Raw genomic sequence first — 22,211 nt, forward strand, 5'->3', positions numbered from 1 at the left:
CTCAAGTCCGGTATGCGGTCCCCAGAAGCCTCCGGTAGTGAGACCCCGGTGAAGACTGTCATGCGGTCCGTAGAAGCCTCCGGTAGTGAGACCCCTCTCAAGTCTGTGATGCGGTCCCCAAAAGCGTCCGGAAGCAAGACCCCGGTGAAGACTGTCATGCGGTCCGTAGAAGCCTCCGGTAGTGAGACCCCTCTCAAGTCTGTGATGCGGTCCCCAGAAGCCTCCGGAAGCAAGACCCCGGTGAAGACTGTCATGCGATCCGTAGAAGCCTCCGGTAGTGAGACCCCTCTCAAGTTTGTGATGCGGTCCCCAGAAGCCTCCGGAAGCAAGACCCCAGTGAAGACTGTCATGCGGTCCGTAGAAGCCTCCGGTAGTGAGACCCCTCTCAAGTCTGTGATGCGGTCCCCAGAAGCCTCCGGTAGTGAGACCCCGGTGAAGACTGTCATGCGGTCCGCAGAAGCCTCCGGTAGTGAGACCCCTGTATGCCAGAAGACCCATGCGTCTGTCTCCAATAAGCTGAAAGCTAATCTGGCTAAGGACTGGCCCTCTCCCCCAAATCACTGGTCCACTGGGAAGGGACGGGGGAATACCATGCGTGAAATCACGTTGCCTAAAAGCATGGAGACGTACATTCAGACATACAGAGGTCATTGTGAGGGTGTCGCACCGACAGTAAAACGGAAAGAGAATTGTATGTCCAATGTCAGCCGGATAAAGAACTTCCTAGTATTCATGGCCCATGGTGTTGACCGGCTGTCAGACTGGCTGTTTCTAAAAGACACAAAGAGGGTCCGTGGATGGAGCGAGTATATTTCAAAGTCGGGCCGGGCAGTCACAACATTGCTGTTGTTCCTGAAGACTGTGAACCATTTCCTGAGGTACTTGTCTGCGTCAAAGCTCCGGGGGTGCAGGCTCACCCAGTCTGATACGACCCACATCATCAGAGAGGTGAAAGCCAACATGAACGATTTGAAAAAGTCTGTCACTGTCCACCAGTTTAAGGTGAAGAGAAACAAGCTGGATCGTCTGCTGAGCAAGGCGGAGCTTCTCGCCGCCATGGCGGCCGCTGAGAAGCGTATCCCTGATCTCCTTGACCTGATGGCTAGCAATCCGACCTCAATCACCCAGTACCTGCTATATGGCTATCTAACCCTCCATTGGAGCCTCCTGTATGGCCACCGTCCGGGTGTGTACGCAAACATGACCAACACGGAGGTCTTTGAGGTGGACAGAAGGGGCACTGCTGAGGGCTACATCATCCACGTGCAGGATCACAAGACTGCCAAGACATTTGGCGAAGCACAGCTGGTGCTTACAATAAAGGAGTTTAGCTGGGTCATGCGGTGGATGGGGATAAAAGAGGGCTTGTCGGGTCCTCAGAGTGAATTCTTCCTTTTCACAACGGGGAAGCACGCTTCCAAGAACCTGAACGCTCACTTGAAGAGGGCTTGGGCTGATGCTGGGCTAGAAACAGCCGTCACCTTCACCATCTTGCGCACTGCCCTGGCTGACAATATCATGCATCACCAAGATCCAGAAAGCAGGTCGATTCTCGCTAGGTTTATGTGTCACGACGTAAGCACTGCAGACCGGTTCTACGCGAATACGCCTGGAATAAAGGAGGGATTGAAGATCCGCTCCATGTTCAGGGCGGCAGCAGCTGCAGCAGCATCATCAGAAGGAGGTCTACCACCGTCAGCTACCTCCGAAGAGGACTCAGGGGCGGAGAGCAGCGATACCTCTTCTTCAGGGCCGGTTGATACTCCTGATGAGGGGACAGGGGCCGTGGACTCAACCTTTTTTCCCCGGTGCACCTACAAGTTAGACGGCTAGTATGGCCCCCAGGCCCCTGCTAATCATGTTGTTATTATGTTTATTATGTATATTTTGTATACTGTTTTTGTAAAACTTGTGTGATAATTAAATAAATACTAAAACATTATTATAACCTTGAAGGTTCCCAGGGGCAAATACAGTGCCAGGTATCAGACTATTTAAACAATGTTTACCCATGGTTAAGACACCTTCCCTGGTTTGTAAAATGCGGTGATGCGCCCTGGACGTATAAGACTATTTTAAACAACTTTCCCCCGCCTTTCAAACACGTATCCCTGGGTGTTTTAGCCTGCCATTTTGCAGGATATCATTTAACATGGACCCTCTACTGAAAATGAACATATTCTGTGCATTTCCGGGAGAGGTTACATGTTAAATGATATCCTGCAAAATGACAGGCTAAAACGCTCTTCCATACGTTTAAAAACACTTTTCCGACTATTTTAAACAACTTTTCCCCGCCTTTCAAACAATTGTTCCTAGGTTATAGCCTGTCATTTTGTACGATATCATTTAACATGGAATCTCTCCTGGAAATGGACATATTCTGTGCATTTCCAGGAGATGTTCAATGTTAAATGATATCGTGCAAAATGACAGGCTACAACTCTCTTCCAGACGTTTAAAAACACTTTCCCCGACCATTTAAACATTATTTCTGGCTTGTAAAGTGCGGTGATGAGCCCTGGTAGTATCAGACTATTTAAAGGGTTACCAGGAGCATGAGAATATCCTCCAAAGAAGGGTTGGTGGTGTCGTGAAGAAGGCCGAATATGGATGCCGATGTGCAGACGGTAAAGCACCGCAAAATCCACCCCCTTTAGGGTTACCAGGGGCATGAGGTTATGTAGGGTGTGATCATCTGGGTTTAGTCCGTGGGGGAGGGCTTAAGTCCGGGGGCCCGGGGACTCACGGTGCACGAGGTTATGGAAGTGCCACTGTTGCCGGAGGTCCTTAGTCCGTCCTTTGGGGCTCTGTGAGGGGCTACAAAGACGTGGTTTTCCCGGTCCCTCTCCTGGAGGTATCAAATAACCTGAGCTCCATGTGAGGGAGAGAGGCTGGAGGTCATTAGGCCGTCCTTTGGGGCTCTGTGAGGTGCCAAAGAGAGGTGCTTTTCCCGGTCCCTCTCCTGGAGGTGTGAAAAAACCTGTTTGCCCGTATTAGGAAGCCGAGCTGGAGCTACTTCGGGGGCCTGTGAGCAGCCACAGAGAGGTGCTTTTCCCGGTCTATTTCATGGAAGTCTGACATGAGCAGAGTGTGCATGCTTTGAAACTAATACACCCACGTTTAGCATGCTATTTTAGGGTATAAATCTTATCTTATCACCATGGATGTACCTGTATTTAAATAAAGCTTAGAGCACCGGGTATTCCTAGGCGGTCTCCCATCCAAGAACTGACCCGGCCCGACCCTGCATTACTATGGGTCTCTGACACAATCAGACTTTTACCACACTGTTAGCAGGCTTTAATCAGATTTTTAGCACTCTTTCCCCCGCAGAAACTAGTTTAAATCACCGTGGTCACCATGGTGGGGATTTAGGAATGTACCTGTGTGTGGTGCGGAGCTTCCCTGCACTTTAAATCCATTGATTTGCCCTGTTTTTGTTGTATTTTTTACTGTTAATGCACTGTGCTCCCTGGGATGATGCGCCCTCATGACACATGAGAACTGCACTCAAATCACGTTGTGCTTTTTAAACATTTTAAAATAGTTTTTTCCACATTTAAAAACCACTTTCTGCCCTGGAAATCATTTCTAATCATTATTACCGTTATGGAGGGGCTGCAGGAACACTTTCCCCGCCTTGCAAACATTTATTCCTGGGTAAAATAATCCATTTGTTCAGCCTGCTTTCCGTCAGCACCTGCGGCTGTCGGATTAAAACAGTTTAATGCACTTTTAACACTCATGTACACCGTTCATATGGTTCCCAACACAGTGCACACAGTCTGGAGATCTCACTGGGGTCCTGCACAGGCTCCAGTCCGGCGTTTTAACGATTGGCCATTCAAATGTTAACGAAACGGCCAGACTTCCGTGCGCATCAGCGGCTGTCGGATTAAAACAGTTTAATGCCTCAGCCTACCCACAAATCCGGCTCATTACCTGGGTAAAAGTGTGATATGAAGCAGCCTGTCCTCTGTTGAATTAAAACCAGTTTAATGCACCTTTAGCACTCACTCAGCCTACCCACAAATCCGGCTCATTTCCTGGGTGACACAGTGAGATTGTCAGCAGCTGCTGTTGAATTAAAACCGTTTAATGCACTTTTAACACTCATGTACACCGTTCATATGGTTCCCTAACACATTGCACACAGTCTGGAGCTCTCACTGGGGTCCTGCACAGGCTCCAGGCCGGCGTTTTAACGAAACGGACGGATTTCCGCGCATTCAAATGTTAACGAAACGGCCAGATTTCCGTGCGCATCAGCAGCTGTCGGATTAAAACAGTTTAATGCCTCAGCCTACCCACAAATCCGGCTCATTGCCTGGGTAAAAGTGTGATATGAAGCAGCCTATCCTCTGTTGAATTAAAACCAGTTTAATGCACCTTTAACACTCACTCAGCCTACCCACGAATCCGGCTCATTTCCTGGGTGACACAGTGAGATTGTCAGCAGCTGCTGTTGAATTAAAACCGTTTAATGCACTTTTAACACTCATGTACACCGTTCATATGGTTCCCTAACACAGTGCAAACAGTCTGGAGCTCTCACTGGGGTCCTGCACAGGCTCCAGGCCGGCGTTTTAACGAAACGGACGGATTTCCGCGCATTCAAATGTTAACGAAACGGCAAGATTTCCGTGCGCATCAGCAGCTGTCGGATTAAAACAGTTTAATGCCTCAGCCTACCCACAAATCCGGCTCATTACCTGGGTAAAAGTGTGATATGAAGCGGCCTGTCCTCTGTTGAATTAAAACCAGTTTAATGCACCTTTAACACTCACTCAGCCTACCCACAAATCCGGCTCATTTCCTGGGTGACACAGTGAGATTGTCAGCGGCTGCTGTTGAATTAAAACCGTTTAATGCACTTTTAACACTCATGTACACCGTTCATATGGTTCCCTAACACAGTGCACACAGTCTGGAGCTCTCACTGGGGTCCTGCACAGGCTCCAGGCCGGCGTTTTAATGAAACGGATGGATTTCCGCCCATTTGGCCATTCAAATGTTAACGAAACGGCCAGACTTCCGTGCGCATCAGCGGCTGTCGGATTAAAACAGTTTAATGCGCTTTTACCACTCACGCAGCCAGGATTCCTGCTCCTTTCCTGGGTTACAAAGTGAGGTGACGCAGCCTGTCCTCTGAGTCTCCCCGCCTCTCAGAGACTTATTTCTGGGTAAAAAAAGCCATGTGCTCCGCCCCCTGGATCTCTGCATGTGTGTGTGCCTGTGAGTCTCTGGCTACTGTCCACATGCCCGCATTATGAGGCACTATTTTCGGATACATTTTCTCATTTTCACCACTTTTCCCTGGGTAAAATTAGGTCTGTCACTTTGGCTAACCGCACCACTGTCGGTCGTCTCCCGAGAGTGGACGTCCATTGCCTGTAAATAGGTCTAACATTAGGTCTGTCACTTTGGCTAACCGCACCACTGTCTGTCGTCTCCCGAGAGTGGACATCCATTGCCCCTAAATAGGGGCAGGGGCCGTGGACTCAACCTGTTTTCCCCGGTGCACCGTACAAGTTAGACGGCTAATATGGCCCCCGGGCTCCCGCTAATCATGTTTTTATTATGTATATTGTTATATTATTATTATTGTATATATGTATACTGTGTATACTGTTTTTGTAAAAATCATGTGATTATTAAATAAATAATAAAACATGAATATAACCTTGAAGGTTCCCAGGGGCAGATACAGTGCCAGGTGTCAGACTATTTAAACAATGTTTACCCAGGATTCAGACACCTTCCCTGGCTTGTAAAATGCGGTGCGCCCTGGAGGTATCAGACTAATTTAAACAACTTTTCCCCGCCTTTCAAGCACTTATTCCTGGGTTTTAGCCTGTCATTTTGAACGATATCATTTAACATGGACCCTCTTCTGAAAATGGACATATTCTGTGCATTTCCAGGAGAGGTTCAATGTTAAATGATATCGTGCAAAATGACAGGCTAAAACTCTCTTCCAGACGTTTTGCTGGAGGTCTGTGGTCCGTCCTTTGGGGGTCTTGGAGGGGCCACATTGAGGTGATTTCCCCGGTCTCTGACCTGGATGTGTGAAATAACCTGAGTACACATTTCAAGGACACATGCTGGAGGTCTCTAGTCCGTCCTTCAGGGCTTTGTGAGCCGGCAAAGAGAGGGGATTTACCCGTCGTCTCTCCTGGAAGTGTGAAATAAACAGAGTCCCCATTTCAGGGACACATGCTGGAGGTCTTTAGTCCGTCCTTTGTGGGTCTTGGAGGGGCCACAGAGAGGAGATTTCCCTGGTCTCTGTCCTGGATGAGTGAAATAAACAGAGTCTCCATTTCAGGGACACATGCTGGAGGTCTCTCTCCCGAGAGTGGACGTCCATTGCCTCTAAATAGGGGTAAAATTAGGTCTGTCACTTTGGGTAACCGCACCACTGTCGGACGTCTCCCGAGAGTGGACGTCCATTGCCTCTAAATAGGGGAATGGTTCACGTCCATCGACTTGAAGGACGCCTATTTTCATGTGCCTATTGTACCTCATCACAGGAAGTTTCTTCGCTTTGCCTTCAGAGGCCGCCATTTCCAGTTCAGGGTGCTCCCATTCGGACTCTCCCTCTCCCCGAGGGTGTTCACCAGGTGTGTCGCGGCAGCCCTTTCGCCCCTGCAGTCCCAAGTATGAAGATTCTGCCATACCTAGACGATTGGTTAATCTGCGCACCATCGTGGTTGCAGTCGAGCCAGGACACGGCTCTCCTTCTCTCTCATGTCGCCAGACTAAGCCTCAGGGTAAACATGGAGAAGAGTTGTCCCCTCTCAGAGCCTAACCTTCATTGGGGTGGCTCTGGACACAGTCACTATGCGGGCCTGTCCATCTGCTCAGCGCCTTGACGACATCCTCCAGCTTCTTCCCCTATTCAAAGGGGGCAGGTCTCTGGCATATATCCTGTTTCTTCGCCTCTTGGGCAAGCTGACAGCTGCCTCAGCTGTCGTTCCTTTGGGCTTATTGTCACTGCGCCCCCTGCAGAGATGGCTGAATGGCCTCCACCTAGACCCCAGGTGGCACAGGCACAGGAGAATCAGGGTGTCACAACAGTGCCTCTCCGCTCTATCCCCATGGAGAGAGAGAGATCATATATGTCGAGGGGCGTGACCATGGGCTCCGTCCCCTTCCGCAGAGAGATCGTTACGACAGATGCCAGCCTGTCGGGATGGGGGGCGGTGTGGCAAAACAGGACAGCCTGTTTTGCCACACCGCAGTCCTGTGCAGTGGTCTGCTCAGGACTGCACAGAGCACATCAACGTGCTAGGACTGCGAGCTGTGCACCTAGCACTCAGACACTTCCTGCCATACTTGAGGGGGAGGCATGTGCTTGTCCGATCGGACAACACTACAACGGTTTACCACATAAACCACCAGGGGGGCACCAAATCTGCACGTTTGCTAGAGGTGTCCCAGACTCTCCTGACCTGGGCAGCTCCTTGCCTGGCCAGCCTACGGTCAATGTACCTGCCCGGAGAGCAGAACCAAGTCGCCGACTTCCTCTCCCGTCACAAGCCTCCACCGGGAGAGTGGCGGCTTCATCCAGAGGTGGTGACCAGCATATGGGGTCTCTTTGGCGGGGCAGAGGTAGATCTCTTTGCTTCAGAGACGTCGACCCACTGCCCCCTATGGTTCTCCTTGACGGAGAAGACCAGCCCTTTGGGTCAGGACGCCCTGGCTCATTCATGGCCAGGGTGTCTTCTCTATGCCTATCCACCCCTTCCTCTGATCCTACCAACACTCCTCAGAGTGCTTCATCAGGGCCACAAGCTTCTTCTGGTGGCCCCCTTCTGGCCAGCCAGGACTTGGTTCTCCCTGCTGCACAGACTCTGTTGCGGGACGCCTTGGCATCTCCCCAACAGGATGGACCTCTTGTCTCAGCTGGAGGGTCGGATGTGGTACCCCGACCCCTGCCGCCTCCAGCTGTGGGTATGGCCAATGGAGGGCCCGACCCACTACTGTGCGACTGCATAGAGCCTGTCAGGAGGACTATTCTCAATGCTAGGGCACCATCTACTCGTAGGCAGTACGAAAACAGGTGGAAGCTGTTTTCCGACTGGTGCCGAGGGCAAAATGAGGACCCAGTAGATTGCTCGGTGCCTACTATCCTTGAGTTCCTGCAGTCCCTCCTGGACGACGGCCGGCGTCCCGCTACCGTCAGGGTGTACGTGGCTGCCATATCAGCTCAGCACGCAAGGGTGGACAAAAGTACAGTGGGGAGCCATAGGCTGGTATCCCTTTTCTCAAGGGGAGCTCTGAGACTTCGCCCCCCGAATATCCAAAGGGCTCCTACATGGGACCTGCTCTTGGTGCTGGAGGCCCTATGCTCACTGCCTTTTGAACCCTTGTTACAGGCAGAACTGAAGTGGCTCTCAGCTAAGGCCGCTTTCCTTTTTGCCATCACCTCAGCAAAACGTGTAAGCGAGCTTCAGGCCTTGTCCGTGAACAGCTCGTGTCTGAGGTGGAACTCAGATGGCTCAGGTGTCACCCTTTGGCCAAACAGAGCGTTCCTCCCTAAAGTGCTGGCACGCTCTCATTGTAATCGGCCCATCCAGATGGCACGGTTTGACCCCCCACCAGGGGAGGGGGAAGAGAGGTCAAGACTCCTGTGCCCGGTGCGGGCCCTCAGAGCTTATGTCCAGACTACCGTTGGCATACGTCAGTCCGAACAGCTCTTTTTGTGTTACGGTGATCCTAGAAGGGGCTGTGCGCTCTCAAAACAGCGCTTATCCCACTGGATCGTGGATGTCATCGCCCAAGCATACAAGGCGAATGACCGTCCCCTGCCACCCACAGTAAAGGGCCACTCTACCAGGAGTGTCTCCACGTCTTGGGCGACCTTGAGAGGTGTGCCCCTGGAGGACATATGTGCTGCGGCCACATGGGCATCCCCGAGCACATTCACCAGATACTACAGGGTGAATGTTGCCGCCCCTCACCCGCTGGGTGTGGTCCTCCTACAGCAGGGGTACTCAAACTTTTTTGTTAAAGGTCCACTTGTGAACCTTATACAAGTTCAATGGTCCGGACCAATGCCAGTAAAGTCCCCCCCCACCCACGGAGCGGAGCAACGAAACTGAAATTAAGAAGCAGTTTTGGCGCGCAATGCCTGGGGCCCCCTTGAGGGGGTTTCCCGACATATCGTTGCAGTAAATTAAAGGGTGTTTCATGTTGTCGTTGCTGTGGACCTTCTTAATCTTTTTTTATGTTCTCTTTTTTTATAAGAAAATTACATTTTGAAATTGTTACGTTTATTCTGGTTTGTTTTGTGTTTGTATCTTTTATTTTAAAGTTATTTATTTATTGAAATTTTTTGTGAGCTGAGTTGTGTGGTTTTATATTTTATGTATCTCTCTGTACAGCACTTTGGTCTGGAGGTTTTAAAGTGCTATACAGTATAAATAAAGTTGGATTGGATTAATCTACTTTATTTGGGGGCCCCCTTCTGGTCCAAGCACTTGCCTGTCGGTAAACGGCGCCCCTGTATACACACAGACATTCAATACATACATACAGTATGATGACTTGAACTAGTGGGAGAAATGGCACTGTTTGTCTGTAGCCAATGCCTTGAACCTCGACAAACATGGCATTAGAAAGTCGCGGTTAACTTGCGGTCTGCAATGTGTGTCACGCTCGCGCACACAATAAATATATATGCACGTTCATTCTCACAATGCGTCAGACAATGCACTTTGTGATGTCTTTTATACATAAATATGTGTCCCTGGTGCGTCGGGGAACTCACGCAGTATCAGAAAATAAAACCCTCTTTTCCTCCGTACCCAAATCCTTTAAAAACAGGGGTACAACGAGCGGATACAGATTTGCTGCCGATCTGACGTCAAATCGGCGGCGGACCCACAGAGAGTTGCTATCAGAAACAATGCCTGACGTGTTTTGGACGTAATCTCGTCTTTGTTTACATTAGCAAGCCTCGCTAACACTCAGAGCTAACCTGTACTGGAGAGCACATGTGTTTAAAAAGCAGGAAATACAAAAAGGAACTCACCTTGTGATAAACCCGCAAGAGAAAAAGCATTTGAGATACTGTTTCAGAACAAATCTTTGATGTGGTTTAGAACAGGATGGCGTTTTATCACAGCAGAATGTAACTTTATCTCCGGTAGAATTCTGATCAGGCATTAGCTCCGCCTCCTCTTTTTTTTTTTTTCAAGCTAAGGACCCAAAATCCACGTTTCTCTAACAGGGCTACAAAAGAGGGGCATGATGAGCAGTATGAGGCATGGCTGCAAGGGGTGATCTGTTTGGTATTTTAACCACAAAACTTTACAGACATGTTTTGTATAGGTATGGCCCTACAATATATTTTTCCAATATAGCATGATAGGTCCACTTTAATTTTCATCAGATTCCGAAATTCTTTTTCTTTAATAATGGGGCACAGGGTTCGGTCCGGATTGATTTGCAGTACGGTGCGGATCCGGACCTTGGTCCGGAGTTTGAGAAGCCCTGTCCTACAGAGTCCGCCATCCTTATAAGGTGAATGTTCAGAATTCCTTGTGACTCTGTTGGTATATGTCATCCAGTGCTAAAGCACCGCCTCTGGCGGTCAGTAAGGATGAAATAGAACGATAGTTACATATGTAACTACAGTTCTATGAATCCTGGACTCTGTTGGTATATGTCATCCAGTGCTAAAGCACCGCCTCTGGCGGTCAGTAAGGATGAAATAGAACGATAGTTACGTATGTAACTACAGTTCTATGAATCCTGGATGACCGCCAGAGTTCTGGGTCACTCATAATCTCGTGTTTCTGCGAGAAGATTCCAGAGGACTGAACTCGTTGACAACACCGGAACTTATGCCTTCCGGGGTCATACGAGGTCACACGTGACTTTGTTGATATAAATATTCGACCAACGCATGCGCGAGACAGAAGATATGCAGTGCTAAAACACCGCCTCTGGCGGTCATCCGGGATTCATGGAACCGTAGTTACATACGTAACTATCGATTTGCCACCAGACATTTGCAGTAATGCACTATCTAATTCTTAAATTTTTAGTCGATTGTCCATAAACTGTTTAAAAGGATCATCTATTGTCTTTTTGAATTCTTTAATTTAAAAAAAAAAGTTATGACAATTTCTTTTGAAAACTTTGAGTTATATAAATTGCTATAAAAAAGTCTAATTTCTTCGTTTATCTGGTCTTGATTTTCAATATTGACATCTTTAACACTCAGTTTTTGGATTTTCTTTTTCACTTGTCTTTGCTTTTCAAGATTGAAGAAATAAGAAGTGTTTTTCTCTCCTTGCTCAATCCATCGGGCTCTCGAACTAATAAAAGCTCCCTTAGCTTTTTCCAAATACATATTGTCTAATTGAGTTTGTAAATTGTTCAGTTTAATTTGCTCATCCAATGATAACTCAGCTTTAAGGCATAAATTATACATTTCACTTGTCATCTCTTGTTGTTTTTGTTTCTTTAATCTAGAGGAGTATTTACTGGAATTTATCGCAATCTGTCTCACACTAAATTTAAACCATTCCCATTTACTGAGAGATAACATATCCAAAGCCAGAGTTTCTTTTATCATTTGTTTGATATTTTTACAAAAATCTGCATTCTCCAAAAGACTATTATTGAACTTCCATATAGGTTTAAGCGCAGACCTGCGCAGTTGCGATCAACGTCTTGCTAGTGCGTTGCATGATGGTGAGTCATTTTGTCCGACTTGCTCTGGAGGCTCGCCTACATGAGACGTTCAAATCTCGCGGGACAAAGACGCCCGCAGCCTTGAGAGCGAGGCGGCGCAGTTCCTCTCCACGGGCTGCGGAAGCGAAATGCTTGATGGGAAACGACTCGCTGGTATCTCGAGCTGAGCGCTCATTGGTGGTTTTTACCACGTGATTGTGATGAAACTCTCCAATTGGCTCGGCAAAAGTTTGTTGTTGTTTTTTGTCAGTTTTACATCGCCCCTTCCATTAATATTTTTCATCATTGTTCCACAATGTTTATCATCATGAAATGAATATTCATATATTTTGTACTATACTTGTACTGCTTACCGTTTTCATACTTTATATATCTTAGCATATTCATACACACTGTTCATACTGCTCACAGGCTGCTGTGTATATCTAGTGTATTCATACCCCTCACTGTTTATTCATCATTCAATTCATTCTATATTTTATTCTGTAGATTGTGTACATTACTTTTCACTTTACTGCTTGTTGCACTCCTGGTTGGAAGCTAAACTGCATTTCGTTGTCTCAGTACCTGTAATATGCATGCAATAACAATAAAGTCGAATCTAATCTTGAGCAGGAACAAATGTATTTACTTAGTACATATCTGACATTAACGATTAAACACATGTGTGCATTCTTTATAAATGCAAACCGAGTCAAGCCGACTCTGGAGGTGGCGGTATGCACCTTAAAGTTGTTTGCAATCCGCCAAAAAAAACGAGAGAAGAAGAAGAAGAAAGCGGAGAAGAAGAAGCCAACTCGGAGCAGTCCGACTTCAGGCGAGCTTTTTGAGAACTCCCCCGGCTGCGATCGGCTATTCTCGTCTACTTTCGAGGCGAGCCGTAACGCGTCTCAAACAAGCCTACTAAATGTGCTATTTCCACACACACACACAGGGGGCCTTTCTCACTTCTCTTATTTTTCATTTCCTCGCTCCTCGGTCTCGGTCTCACCGGAAGTTGATTTGTCTGCGCCATCTTGAGTAGCGTCCCAATGGCCTTATTTTTGTCTGAGGAGCGAGGAGCGAGGAGCGATAATGGAGGAGCTATAATCGAGGAACCAACAGACCATCCTCCGATGAAATCCTCAGACACCCGCCCCGCCCCCTTACTGTGTATCAATCACTGATTGGACGATGCAGTGCATGCACTGATGTGATGCTTTTTGACATGAGAGCAGTTTCCCAGCCTAGTGAAGAAAATACATGCACCTCACGGGAGTCATTCCTCAGTTTATACCGTGTTTTGTGTCAATTAATGTATAATTTAGTTACAAATATGTGATATATCTGAACAACAAAGCGGTCAAAAATCCTTTTATTCATTTTTTGGAAACATTTTCATGATTGCTTTTTTCGTTTTACATTTTCATTTATTATCATTTCCATTCAGTCAGTCATTAAGTGCTATTTAAAATGTTAATTTGCTACATATCCAAACAAACAAACAAAGTGTGCAATCCAATGAATGTTAATCTAACTGGGTTTTGATATATAACATATCTCTTTTTCTTCTCTCAAATATTTTATTTATTTTGTGCACTCAATATCAATCAAATCATTGTTTGTTTATACATTTTAAGAATGGCGTTTATCTTTTTTGAGAATTAGTTCTTATTTTATTTTTATTTATTTGGGTTAACAGATGATACAAATGTGTGTGTCAGTAAATGTGTACTAACAGAGGCGGGGGTGTGTGTGGAAATAATGGGGACAGAGCTGGCTGCTGTCAGACGATCAGCTGTGCAGCGTCATCACAAACGGACGTCGCTTCACGTGACGCTCCGGAGGAAAGGACGTCCCATTGCTCTTAAAACTCATTTCCCTGCTTCTCATGGTTTCCTTGCGTCCCTCCATGCTTCCCCGGTGGGAGGGACTAGTCACAGGGAAACGACGCAAGTGAGGGACGCAAGGAATCCATTTAACCGAAGTGAGAAAGGCCCACAGAGCCGAGCTTGTTCTTCTTCTTCTTCTCTTGCTTTTGGTGAATCGCAAACAACTTAAAAGGTGCATACCGCCACCTACTGTACATGAGTATGAATCATCACATCATTCCAACTCTTTAACTTATGCTCTAATCAAAATAAAATTAGAATAAATAAATAAATCAATAAAACCATGAAATAAATAAAACAAAAAACAAATCTATGTTCTTTCCTGACCTAATGTTAAATTATTGTTCCTACCCCAGTTTCACTCAAGAATTTAAACAGTGCCTTTCTGGTAGCTCTTACTCCCTCTCCTTTTGTTCCCAAAACACCAACCACACTCCACTCCCTCTCTGCCTAGAAGACTTTAGCCTTTAATTGTTCTCTTTCCGTTTTATATATGTCACAATGTAACAATATATGTTCTACATCTTCTTTTACTGCACAGTTCCCACACTTGTTACTGTCACTTTTCCCCATGATATACAGCGTAAAGCTGTGTGATATATTCGGAGTCTAGCCATCATGATTTCCTCCCTTCTATTTCTTTCTTTATGAATATTAATTGTAATTGTCTTTTGTACTTTGTGATAGTCCTTGCCTTTCTGGTCTTTCTCCCACCTTTTCTGCCAGATCTCCATCCCTTTTTTCTTAATGACTGCTTTTCCTTCTCCTTTACCAAGTTGAACTGGTAATGTTATTTGCATTTGTAGTGCACTTTTTGCCAATTTATCAGCACACTCGTTCCCTTTCACCCCCTCATGTGCAGGCACCCAGCAGAACTGTAGATCTATGCCGCTTCTGTGCAGTCTTAACAGGCTATGATTCAGTTCTATAATTACATTACATTACATTACATTGCATTTAGCTGACGCTTTTATCCAAAGCGACTTACAATAAGTGCATTCGACCAGGAAGATACAACCTTGAAGAAAACAGAATCATATAAGTACATCAGGTTTCATAGAGCCAAACATTTCAAGTGCTACTCAACTGGCTTTAGATAACCCAGCCCTTTATTAGTATATAAGTGCTTTGTTAGTAATTCAATCGCTCGAAGTGGAGTCGAAAGAGATGAGTTTTCAGTCTGCGCCGGAAGATGTGTAAGCTTTCCGCTGTCCTGATGTCAATGGGGAGCTCATTCCACCATTTTGGAGCCAGGATAGCAAACTCACAAGTTTTTGCTGATGGGAACTTGGGTTCCCCTCGCAGTGTGGGTGCAGCGAGCTGTTTGGCTGATGCAGAGCGGAGTGCACGTGCTGGGGTGTACGGTTTAACCCTGTCCTGGATGTAGGAAGGGCCAGATCCATTCGCAGCATGGTATGCAAGTACCAGTGTCTTGAAGTGGATTCTAGCAGTTACTGGAAGCCAGTGAAGGGAGCGGAGGAGCGGCGTGGTGTGGGAGAATTTTGGAAGGTTGAAGACCAGATGAGCCGCTGCATTCTGGATGAGCTGCAGAGGTCGGATGGCACATGCAGGTAGACCAACCAGGAGGGAGTTGCAGTAGTCTAGGCGTGAGATGACGAGAGCCTGGACCAGAACCTGCGCTGATTTCTGGGTCAGCTGGGGACGTATCCTCCTGATGTTGTAAAGCGTGTATCTGCAGCAGCGGGTTGTAGCAGCGATGTTTGCAGTGAAGGACAGTTTGTTATCGAGGGTCACACCCAGATTCCTTGCAGTCTGAGTCGGGGAAACAACAGAGGTGCCGATGTTGATTGTTAGGTCAAGAGTGGGACAATCTTTTCCCGGAAGGAAAAGCAGTTCAGTCTTGTCAAGGTTGAGCTTGAGGTGATGAGCAGACATCCACCGAGAGATGTCTGCTAGGCAAGCAGAGATACGTGCGACGACCTGGGTCTCTGAGCGGGGAAAGGACAGAATTAGTTGGATGTCGTCGGCGTAGCAGTGGTATGAAAAACCATGCGGGCTAATGACAGACCCGAGCGAGTTTGTGTGCAAGGAGAAGAGGAGGGGACCAAGAAAAGAGCCCTGAGGGACCCCTGTAGTTAATTGACAAGGGTCGGATTCGGACCCTCTCCAAGTAACCCTGTAGGTGCGGTCTTCGAGGTATGAGGTGAGGGGGGAAAGTGCAGAGCCTGAAACTCCATGTTCTTGGAGAGTGCGAAGGAGGATCTGATGGTTCACTGTGTCGAATGCAGCAGACAGGTCCAGAAGGATGATGACAGAGGAGAGGGAGGCTGCTTTAGCAGTGTGCAGTTCATCAGAGACAGCAAGGAGAGCCGTTTCTGTTGAGTGACCTGCCTTGAAACCAGTCTGGTGCGGATCCAGAAGGTTGTTCTGATGGAGATAACAGGAGAGTTGTTTAAAGACAGCGCGTTCAAGTGTTTTAGACAGGAACGGGAGGAGAGAGACAGGCCTGTAGTTTATAACATCAGACGGGTTGAGAGTGGGTTTCTTTAGGAGAGGGTTTACTCTTGCCTCCTTGAGACTGTATGGAAAGTGACCAGAAGTTAGAGAAGTCTTGATGAAATGGGTGAGAAACGGTAGAATATCAGGAGCGATAGTCTGAAGGAGGTTTGAGGGGATAGGGTCCAGAGGACAGTTGGTAGGACGGGCAGAGGTAATGAGGGTAAGAACCTCACTTGGAGAGAGAGGGGAGAAGGAGGTCAGTCTGTGGGTGAAAGGTGGGTCAGAAAAAGAAGAGCGAATATCATCAACCTTTTTTTCAAAGTGGTTAACAAAGTCGCTTGACAGAAGGGAGGAGGGGGAAGGGGCTTTGGGGGGGTCCAAGAGGGTGGAGAAGATCGAAAATAGTTTTTGGGGATTGGAATAGGAAGATTGGATCTTATCTTGAAAGAAAGTGCTTTTTGCCTCAGAGATGGAAGCAGAGAAAGAGGAGAGGAGAGCCTGATAGGTTAGGAGGTCGTCGTGGTGTTTGGATTTCCACCATTTCCGCTCTGCTGCCCTGAGGATGGTTCTATTAGCACGCAGTGCGTCATTTAGCCAGGGAGCAGGAGGGGACTGACGAGCCTGCCGAGATGTGAGAGGACAGAGAGAGTCCAGAGAGAGTAGAGAGGAGAGTTTCTGCAGCAGAGTTTGGAGGCAGGAGTTGGAACGAATCAGAGGAAGGGAGGGCTGAGAGCACCGATGAGGCAAAGGTAGAGGGGGAAAGGGAACGAAGGTTGTGGCGGACAGGTGCAGAGTTAGAAGAGATTAGGTTGTTATGTTTGGAAAGGGGTAGAGAGAATGAAATGAAGAAGTGATCGGATGTGTGGAGCGGGTTTACAGAGAGGTTAGAAGTAGTGCAGTTCCTTGAGAATATGAGATCAAGGACATTGCCAGCGTTATGAGTTGGTGGGGATGGAGACAGTGAAAAAGCAAAGGCGGTTAAAAGAGATGTTAGTTCCGATATCTTCCCTGTCTGGAGGTTGAAGTCTCCGAGAAGTACAGCGGGAGGGCCAGTTTCAGGGATGTGTGAGAGGAGATTATCTAACTCCTCCAAGTAGTCTCCCAAGGCGCCTGGTGGACGGTGGAGAACAACAATGGTTAATTGTATAGGATGGGTTACTGTGACGGTGGAAGGAGTGAAGTTAGGTAGCTTGAAGAGGGAAAAGCTCCAGTTGGGAGAGAGCAGGAGACCAGTGCCACCTCCTCTGCCAGAGGGTCTGGGTGTATGGGAGAAGGAATATGCTGTGGAGAGAGCTGCTGGGGTGGATGTGTTGGAAGGAGTAATCCAGTTCTCCGTGAGAGCAAGGAAATCCAGAGACCGCAGGGAAGCGTAGCCAGAGATGAAGTCAGCCTTAGGAACAGCTGACTGGCAGTTCCAAAGGCCCCCTGAAACGAGATGTTGGATCTCAGTGGAACATGTGGGATAGACAAGAGCAGGCCGGTTAAATCGATTAGGAGATACACGGGGCCAGTGATAATTGCGAGATAATTCCCTCGTGACTCCAACAGGACTCCAATGTCTTTGTCAGTCTTACTCCAACAGGACTCCAATGTCTTTGTCAGTCTTTGTCTGGCTAACGCTGAAGCTGACGCTCCAGGAAAGAGCCACCTAAGATGGACACCTGATTGCTGAGTTCTGACAGCTGTGGGGGCACGCCCCTCTAATTAGTTAACTCTCTTCAGCTGGTGGGCGACAGCAGAGGGTTCCTGCCTATTGTAATGCAGGGTTGAGGCGCGTGACCCACTGAGACCTGTCTTACAGGTTGAGTTGAGCAGATCTGAGATTTAAAATCTCTCAGAAATCGCCGTTTTAGCTACAATAACTACAGAACAATTATACAGAGTAGAATAAATGAAACAGAGAAGTCTATTTAAACAAGAATATAACTTACAGTGATTGCTGAGTCACTATAAATAAGGGGTCGTCAACCTTTTTCATATGAAGTGCCATTTCAAAAAAAAATGTTTATCAGCGTGCCAACGATCGAGAATTATCAACAGGGGGGGGGGTTGAGGAGCTTGACGCTCGTCAACTATCAGCCTCGCTGCGGGGAAGCAGTGTGTGGACATCATGTCAGCGCAACTTACATGATGCCGAATTTAACAAACACATTTAAACAATTGGTTTAAACGGCATAATAATATGGGCGATCGTCCGTTCTGTGATTTTCCAGAGCACACATGTTATGATATTAGGTTCATGCAGAGTGAGATGAGGTCGCTGTCCCTTTAAGAGAGAGAGAGAGAGAGGGGGGGGGGGGGGTGTGTGGCTTATGCATGTGTGTTTGTGGATGGTAGAGCGACAGTGAGGGAACGTGTATGTTTCTGGAAGTGAAACGAGGCAGCAGAAAAACAGAGGTCTGTGATGTATTTTGTGAAACAGAAAAACAGCTAAATAAATGCAACGGCCTCCCAAGAAGAGCTCACCTCTCTCCAGTCATTTAAGCTAAAGTTGGTTATTGAACCTGAAGCTTGTTGCTTCTGCCCTCCTCGACTACGGTCTGGGAGCCGACAGGAAAGTTCAACACACAGTTGGCCAGTCCGCCCCTTTGTAGCATATTATTTCGATGAGAGATGAGCAGATCGCCACTGGGCTTTCAACTAAATACACAGCCACGCAAAAACTGCGGCATTTGTAAAGCTCCTTATGGGTACTGCAATTAGTGAAGTGCTTTCCTCCGTGGTGAAACGATCAGCACTGCACCACAGAGGAAAGCGGCAGAAAGTCACCTGGAGTTTAAGAGAGCGGGGCTGCGTTACGTGCATGGCTTCCTTCTGCAGGTAACGGGGAGACGCGCTCTGGCGGCGGTCTCGTTCAGGATCCGAAAATACAATTTAAATATTTGTGCACACTTATTCCACTTCTTCCTAGTGTGCCACTGGTTACGGTGCCGCGTGCCAGCATGGGTTGCCGACCCCTGGTATAGATAGTGTCCTTACCGGGTCTAGATGCACACTGTAAGAATGTATTCTCTAGTAGTTGTTGTTGATTGTATGCTTTGTAATATGGACAATGAATCAGAATCAGAATCAGAATCACAATACCTCTATTATATCCACAGAGGGGAAATTTGCAGCGTTACTGCAGGAAAGAGCCACAGACAGCTTAGTGTTGCATATCTGAAATGCGTTAAAAAAGTACTAAGTTTTAATATAATAAACAAAAAACACAACAATATGCTAAAAAAGTACTAAGTTATAATATAATAAACAATATGCTAAAAAAAGATAAAAACAAAAAAAGTTACATAATTTTCAAAAATACAGATCAAAAACAAATCAAATCCTGTAGCAGTTCTTAGGATTAAGCAGCCCGGTATATATTACAGTTATTAAAGATGGCATATGTATATAAAGTATATATTGCACAGAAAGCACATATTGCACATCGTTTGACGGTATTTAACAGCAGCAAGTTACACAATCTACAAAATACAAGATAGATACCTTGTAACAGTAACAAGGGTTTAGCAGCCAGGTATAAATTACACAGTTATTAATGGCATATATATATTGATTGATTTAGTGGCCAGGTATAAATTACACAGTTATTAATGGCATATATATATTGCACATATAGCACATATTGCACACAGTTGGTTTGTATTTAGCAGCAAGGGGGTGTTATAGTCTGTGTTGTGGTGTGTGTGTAGGAGGGTCTACTAGGGGCAGTGCTGGTTGTAAAGTCTGACCGCTGCAGGAAGGAAGGACCTGCGGTATCTCTCCGTGTGACAGGTGGGGTGCAGCAGCCTGTCGCTGAAGGAGCTGCACAGTGAGGACAGGGTGTCCTGGAGGGGGTGGGACAAGTGGTGTAGTCTACTTTTTTGTAGTGGGTATACTGTAATAATTGTATTTATCCATCCTAGAGCGACGCATCGCGGAGCGACACCTGTCTCGAAGCAACACCTCATGAACACCACCACACTCACTAATGCATAGACTAGTCTTGACACCTGTTATGTGTTATCAACATGTCAATGTATTATAAACATTTTTATGTGACTTTTAACTGCCAGTGACATTAACAATAAAAAAATAAAAGAATGAACAATGATGGGAAAAGCCCACTTATCTTCTAGGGTTGAACAATTCATCAAAAATATTCATCAAAATCTCAATATGGCCTACTGCAATTTTCAAGTAATATACAATAAATATGGTCATGCTACAGATGTCCTGACCCACACATCATATTCTACACTTAAAAAAACATCTTTGTTTCGCATAGATCTGCACAAATATCACACAATAATTATTTTCAACATATTTTTCAATGCATTAGATATTTATTCAAACTTGTTCAGCCCTATTATCTTCCATAAATCATTGTCAAACTGTGTACTGTATCATCTTAAATGAACAAGCAAACATCCTTGAAGTGCTACAAGACAAATTAGCTTCAAACAAGAAACAAATATGCTTCACCTCAATAAATGAGGGTTGAAAAAGCACTCAACATCTATACTGGGTTCACTCCACAAGCCCTGAAAAAAGGATGGAACACTTCTAGACATAGTCTGGTAGTCTATAGAGCTTTCCAGATATGTGTGTACTCAGGCATCTGAGGTGTGCATTGCCTCCTTGCTTGCGTGGCAGAGCGATGGCTTCTCAGCCATGTTGTGACGTACTTCCTTGGCTCAAAAAGTGTTACAGGGGGCCCATTGATGCTGATCATCATCAAATTACTTACATTTGACAACAACAGTGTCGATCTCTTGTCTGTGCATATATTGTTCATGAGACTGAAGCCCCTTTCACACTCAGCAGTGCTGGAAGGGATGGTCTTCATGCATTGTATGAGTGGCTTTAAGCTTTTAGGCTCACTGTCTGGGTGCTCAAGGAGATCTCTCATACCATTAACTGCTTGCTCTTCACCAAGATTGAACCGCCTACAGAGTCGTTTCACTTGTGCCTCACCATGCCGTATGCCAGGGGTTGATGGCCAGTTGCCTGTATCCAGAACACTGAGATCATGAAGCATTTCACCATTAAATGAGAGATGCTTCTCCAAGTTGTTGATCAGACTTTGTAGGAATTGTTTTGCGTTGATTGGTGTGAGCTAGGGCTGCTCGATTATGGCAAAAATCATAATCTCGATTAGGGCTGTGCGATTATGGCAAAAATCATAATCACGATTATTTGGGTCAATAATTGAGATCACGATTATTTTGACGATTATTCATTGACCATTTATTGAACTTTAAAACAAATAATATTTTACCAATAAACTAGATCAACAAATATGTTGGAGCGCACTTCCAAAACCATACTAAACATATATTAATATGATAAATAAAAATAAATTAGACCAAAATAAATTAAATCAAATATGTTGCAGTGCACTGTCACAACCTACTGAAAACTCCTTAACATAGCCAACATTTTGGTAAAACATATTCCACTCAGTTAAACGTTGAAGGCTGGCCAACCGTCATGGTCCAGAAGTAACAGGAAATACATGTTGAACTACAATTTAAGACCAAATAAAAATGTTTTGGCCACCATGGCAAATGCTGGTAGGGCTGCTCATGTCATCTCTTAAAGTTTTTTTGCAAGAAACACCAGCCTGTTTACATGGTCTGGTTTCAGAGATGAGCGCAGGCAGGTGACAATATTGCCACCTGTACTGAAGACCCTCTCTGAAGAGGAACTTGTGGCAGTGCTGCCACATATGACACAGGAAAAAAAGAAAAGACTCCGAACCCTTTCTTTGCCATTATATAAAAATAGTGTGGCTACAAAAGTATAAATTAGGCTTACTAATAAGACAACTCAGATCTGAAGCTACACAGGAATCTGCTGCTACAGTGCAATAAAAAAGACAAAATTAATAGAATCAAACCCATTTTTTGTTGCATTTTATTAGAGTATAAAAAGAAATGCCTTTAAAATAGGATGCAAGCAACACTAGTTTCTTAACCTGAATTGATAATAGACTATAATCAATTTAAACAGAACAGATCTTAATGTTTGCATTCTTATACCATTTTGTACAATAATTATAATGAATAAGTTCAAACAAACTAAAACTTACAGCTGATTAATAACGGTATCTAACTTGAGTTTTTAATTATATCAAAAACCTGTTGAAAACCTACTGTTATTTTTACTGTCCCCAAAAAGCGCGTCGGC

Source organism: Notothenia rossii (genome assembly GCF_949606895.1).
Source record: "Notothenia rossii genome assembly, chromosome: 7".
Taxonomy (NCBI): Eukaryota; Metazoa; Chordata; class Actinopteri; order Perciformes; family Nototheniidae; genus Notothenia; species Notothenia rossii.